This window comes from Varroa destructor, unplaced genomic scaffold, assembly GCF_002443255.2.
Source record: "Varroa destructor unplaced genomic scaffold, Vdes_3.0 BEIS01000003.1, whole genome shotgun sequence".
Taxonomy (NCBI): Eukaryota; Metazoa; Arthropoda; class Arachnida; order Mesostigmata; family Varroidae; genus Varroa; species Varroa destructor.
In genome coordinates, this window is record NW_019211456.1 from 2,955,426 (window position 1) to 2,961,425 (window position 6,000).

General features: G+C 37.1%; 1 protein-coding gene across 3 annotated transcripts in view; it reads right to left on the minus strand.

Moving 5' to 3' along the window:
- Positions 1–5,061, minus strand: part of LOC147756388 (uncharacterized) — a 60,788-nt gene extending 55,727 nt beyond the window's left edge. For all 3 annotated transcript variants that reach the window (XR_015324472.1, XM_086984555.1, XM_086984554.1), the window contains exon 1: positions 4,359–5,061. The gene's annotated coding sequence lies outside the window, so the exon portion shown is untranslated. The remainder of the gene's footprint in view (positions 1–4,358) is intronic.
- Positions 5,062–6,000: the final 939 nt, after the last annotated feature.

Sequence of the window (6,000 nt, forward strand, 5' to 3'; positions counted from 1 at the left end):
ATAAGATAAGCAGATATATCAGATAAGCACACATAATGATTCAGGACATCTTAATCTTTTTAAAGTCTTTTCCAACGTTTCTTATAAAAGTACGTCACCAAAGCTTAAGGGTTTTTATAATTTCGTCTTTTTATGATCATTAATTTGAATAAAGATGTATATACATATGTTCTACTTGCTGTGTTGACTCCGTTTCCAGGATGTTATTAAAACGCCATTGAAAATTGTTTTCATTTCCATCTAGTTTATCAAGGGCTTTCAATTCAAGTTTCAAGAAATACCTCCTCCACAAAGACCACTATGTAAGGATGCCCATTCTACTATCTCACAAATACCACAATTGCTATTTGCTTTCCCATGCCGAAATGTATATATATATATTTTTAGCTACATAGAGATTTATTGCATTTATACTCAGCAACCGGATTTGTTGATTGGTTCGAGGAACTGGAGTCAACAAAATGGCACATACAGGGTAACGTACTCCCTTCGCGTAATATCAGCATCATCATATTAGCCGGTACAACCTTCGATTAACGCTTAGCAGATATTCACTTAAAGGTAGCATTTCTACATGACGAAACGGATCCCCTCACGGTTTTGTGGCTATATTAATGCTGAAATATCAATTTCAAGTTTAAAAACATTCAACTGCTGTGTCGAACCATCGCCCCTCATCATTTAAACATTTCACCGTCATTTTTGTTAGTAAAAAAAATTTACTTGCGAGCAGATTAAGCGTAGCTCCCTTTGCGACCTCCAGCATGATTCTAGACAACAAGTGTCACTACTATTTCCATTTGAAAGATTATTTTATTCCTCAATAAAAAAAATTAAAATACATTTTAGGTTCACATAGTATTTTCGGCAAAACTACTCAAGGGGGCTAGATAAAAACTAAAGTATAACGTTTACACTTCAAACAAGGTTAGATAATGGTACGGTTGTATCAGGGTAACAGGATTAGAAGTATATCCCGTATGCGCAGTCGGAGATTTCACTGTAGCCGGAGCGAAGAAAGGATATTCTAAATCTGTCTCTACAGTCTGTAGATACTTGGGACACTCCCTATTACTAAAATTCACTGCGGAAGTAATTACAGCCGACCTCTAAATACTTCAATCCTTTGAACATTCAGATATTCATTTTATCAATAGGGTGATTCTTTTATTGGCCACATTGGGATATGCGTTTCGAAACGTTACTCCGTTGAAAAACCTCATCAAATTCACGTGGTAAGCAGTAAAGCATACTTAGTCGTGTTGGCTTTGAGATAGTTTTGGATAAAACTGGAGTTTTCTTAAAGTTTGCCACATATCTGTAAAGCAGTTAGCACATTTTTCGAACTTGAACACGGTCATTACATCCATAAATTTCGTAAAATGATGCAAAATACCTATGGCTGGACAACCCGGACATTTGTTTTCGTAGTGGGACCCTAGGAGTTTATTGGTATATTTCGATTACCTTAGTACGAATCATTCTAATCAGCGTATTAAAACATGGAAATAACAAACATCTAACAAAAGCATTTGTTAAATGAATACTGTTATGAAGTGTAAAGCTATATTTACTTAACAAATATTATCGTTTGTTCCGACACTGTTACAGACGTGACCCCCAGGAATTTTGGAACAAAATACTATTTATTTTCACATAAACGTACTGGATTCTATTCATTCGAGCCTTATCAAAAACTGTTTAATATAGTCCAACTGTTCAATGCAGAAATATCCCAAAAATTTCCGTCATTGTCCTGCAATCTTTGACCGTCCATTGCACAAAACTATCCACCCTCATAAAGCACAACTGCTTACTATATTTTTGGAAAATTTCAAATCTTTTTTTAATTTCTTTATTATGCCAATTTACGTCATTTTTTCACGTATACGAAGTTTGAAAAAGGGTATAGAAGTACTCAAGTAAAACGTCGGTAGTTTCGACCGTAGCCTTTAATCGTTACCGTTGCTATGTCGAGGATGTCTAAGCTTAACGGCCAGACCCACCCGAGGTGCTACTCCAGACACATCTTAGTCTAAAAAAGAGCACGACTAGATCTCGACGGAGACAATCTTACAGAGAACATAAAAAAATTACGCATATTTAACTCGATTGATTGATTGATTGATTGATGTAAAATGCCTTGTTGGATCTACCCAAGAAAACATCAGGACATAAATGAAAAGAAAAGTGCCCTGTTCATCTCGAGCTTCGAAAACCTTGAAAGATTTCAAATAAAAATTGTGTAGCTTTTTTAAATAGGCCGACACCGGTTGAGGAATTCTGTTGTCGACAGGTGTTTAATGCCATGGCGTGTCTCTGTAGATTAAAAAACATTATAATAATAACCTCCATTAAACTATGCTGAAGGAGAATGTGAAGACCAAAACCTATACAGGCCTCGGTTGATGGTAACCCGCCAGACCTGTCGTCATAAGCATTATCTAGAGAGATAAGATATGTATGTGTAAATACATTGTATACATTTTGGTTAAAATTTATGAATATATGAAGTGTAAGGCACAAAATAAATAACTAGCTGAGTCATAAGGAATAATTCTGAGCAGCTGTTGCTCATGTGCTGATGTGCGTGGGGCATGTGTTGATTGAATGAGAAATTTGGAGATCTATATGAGCAACTAAACTTCGATTAATCGTTAGTCTAATAAGAACTAAAGGGGTAAAGCGAGTTTTCTAGACGTTTGTGAGGCGTCTGTAATTTTTTTTTATTTTCACTTATTTGCATTATAGTCGCCCTACGCCTGTAAAGACTAATAGAAATGACCGATGAGAGGCCGCGTGTCTTACAGTTGACACGAGCAGTATGAACGTATGAAAGATGAAACGGTATAAATAAGAATGAGATTTTTCTACAAAAATCAGTTAACGATATTTGTATTTTGAATCAAGCCCTCACTTTGTTTCAAGCTTTCACAGCAAGCCCCTAATTTTCTTTGTATGTTTTGGTCATTTTGAGGTTAGCTTGGTATGTTATTCTCAAGTACTTACAAGTGCTGATCTTTACTATATAGGGAAAATCACAGTTATTTATCGATGGGAAGACGAATGCAATTAAGTATCATGGCTGTAAATTGTTTTTTCTAATAATCTATAGACAGTGGAATAGCCACGTCCAGACTGGCTAGCGAGCGAGTACTACGCATTCGTGGAACTTAACACTTAAATCTATCTGGTTGCTTTACGTAAACTTAACATCCAACATCTTAACACCCAACCAGTAGCTAATATTTATTAATTGTTTTAATTCATTTATGATGGGACCCGTGATGAGTGTTCGCATATCTTTAGCACAATGCACAAAAAACGGCCGTATAGAGCTCACACTATGCTACGGATTTGCAACACGATAGCGAAAACAATCCCGCATAGAAAAAACAATGTTGAAATGCTATGTATATGATATAACACCCTTTAATTACGAAGATACTGGTGTACTTTTCAATTCTTGTAGCGTAAATGGTTTTTAATAATATCGGTAAACTAATTTTGACCCATCTAGAGCTAGCTTCCTCTAATATACACAAAGGGCGGCTTCTAAATTGGGACCGGCTTCGACGGACCTTTGCGGAAACGGAGATGCGATTACAGGTTTTTTGTGGCATAGAAGAAAGCTAGTTCCTCCTAAAATACAACGAAATACTCGTCGTAAGAAAAACGATGCGTTATTTTTAAAACTCGAGCGAAGATTCACTGTTATCCAGTCTGTTCGTGTTGAACAACACCTTAATGGAACTAAAAGCTTATGTCTTTCGAAACCTATGTCCTTATAGATTTATGTAGTATGATGCATAAGTACCATTAATGAAGTTATTTGTGACTATGAAATGGCCGGTGATCAATTTGGGTCGTAGACCGAAGTTTTCATCGCGGTGGATGGTGGTCATTCGTAGTAATTACGACCATCAAGAATGACACCTATAGCGTATGTAAAACATGTGTTTGAAACATCTGTTTTTGATTTAGCTAGCGTTGAAATCAAGATGTAGAAAGTTTCAATTTAATGGTCATACACGTAAATACGTATGTTGCTCCCATTAGTTTATAGTGATATTTTCAGTTAAAAAAATTGTTTGCTTTTTCTATCTAGCGCTGAGTGAATCCTAATATAATAATAATAGTAGTAGTAGTATTAGCCCCTGAAATAAGTAAGCCGTAGACTTTTTTTGGTATTAGAAATGTATGTGCCTCGATAGGTCGTTTGATTTTTCGATATGAGATGAGCAGTATACGTTCACTTCATCTTATCGCTGACTCACGGCAAACAGATTGGTGGCTGGTGTAATTTCTTCCACATTTTTGGTATTAACGAATAGGTACAGAGGGAAAAATGCAATTACCTTGAGGTCAAAGACAAGGCACGATCGCAGTCTTGTTTGCTTTAAAGACACGTTGGTTTCGACGATGTGGCTTTGATGCTATTTCACAGATCAACTAATTCCTTTACTGCCAGTCGATGAACAGCCATTTCTCTCAGCCGAAAACTTCCGAAAACTTTGAATCTGGGTTTGATTTCTCGTAATGCCCTCTGTTATATACTTGCTAGTCTTTCTGGCCCTGGTAACGATGTTTCGCCCACTAGAGACAGCGTCGAACTTAACAGACTTTCTGCTAAGACACTACTTTTTCTCATCGCACTTTCTTCCGCTTTTGGTTACTAAGACGGACGTCCATCTGGTTAAATCATATACGAGCTATACAACGTTTTGGCCGTACATACGCGCACGGTACACGAAGCACCGTAGGTCAAGCTGACGAACAAAAACTTCCTTATCTAGTCCGTTGGGAAAGATCGACTCCTTTGTGCCCGTCGTACTATTGTCAAAATCTGCTTAACGTTAAAAAAAAAAACTACCAAACAAATACAGATTGGCAGCTGTCACTTCAGCTTGAGTAAGCTTCAAATTATCGCGCCGTATCTATTCAGCGAGCAAATGAAGTTCCTCATGCCAAAGGTCTTAGGGTGATAAACAAGTGAGAAAGGGAAAATGCTACCGAGAATTATACAAGAAAACTGGTTCTTATATAGAAGTGGGCAGCAAAGCGCCTGATTTAGAAGCGAGAAAGATTTATCTGTTTTATATCGGTATCATTTTCATGGTTGAAAAATAACCTCAATAGCTATGCCTGTCTATCTCTATCTGATAGTATTAGTGGAACATGAAATAGCAAGATAGTGAACCCTCAAACCTTCTCGCAAGTGTAATTGTTCTAATCTCAATCAAAGCATGCATTATTATTTATCGCCTGCCGCCATCTCTAGGGTAAAATACTTGTTTCCTAACTTGAGCGACGGAATACAAAAGCCTAACCCAAACGAAATTTTGGTATCATATTGAGATTTAAACGATTTTCCTATTTGTCAATGATAGTGGTAAATGACAACTTCCAGCTGTCGTTTCTGCGTTGTTGTCACTGCAGCTTTTTGCGACGGCGTGATCTCGAGCGTCTGTTTGAAAATACCGAGTGGCTTACTTTCGCTCACCAGTCAAAATTGTTTAATACCAAGCTTATCATTCATCATCTCCTACTGTAGTTGAGTCCAGCCATTGTCTATGGACCAAAAGCCATTAAAGTGTAGTGGATAACATCTGTGCTAAGGCATCAAACAGACATCATAAGCTCTATTGCATTTGTAGAGCTATTTCAAGGTGGTGCACCGACGGTTCAATTGCATCGAATCACTAATGCGATCGCCAGCGACCGCAATGGAAAGATCGGTCGCTCAAACTATGCGTCAATGGGTTACTGCGGTAATGGGAGAATACAACAAAGCAAGAGGCGCCAAAATTCATCCATTTTCAAATCGATCCCAGTATCTTGTCGTTCACTTCTATAGAGGACTTTCTTTATTTTCAAGCTTTTCGAAAATGTTTTCTTTTTTTTTTTCTACAATATCTTTAAAGCCAATAATTTACTCTGCTTTTCGTAGAAGATTATCGATGTTCGTGATATTTCGATGGGCTTATTGCAACTAACCCT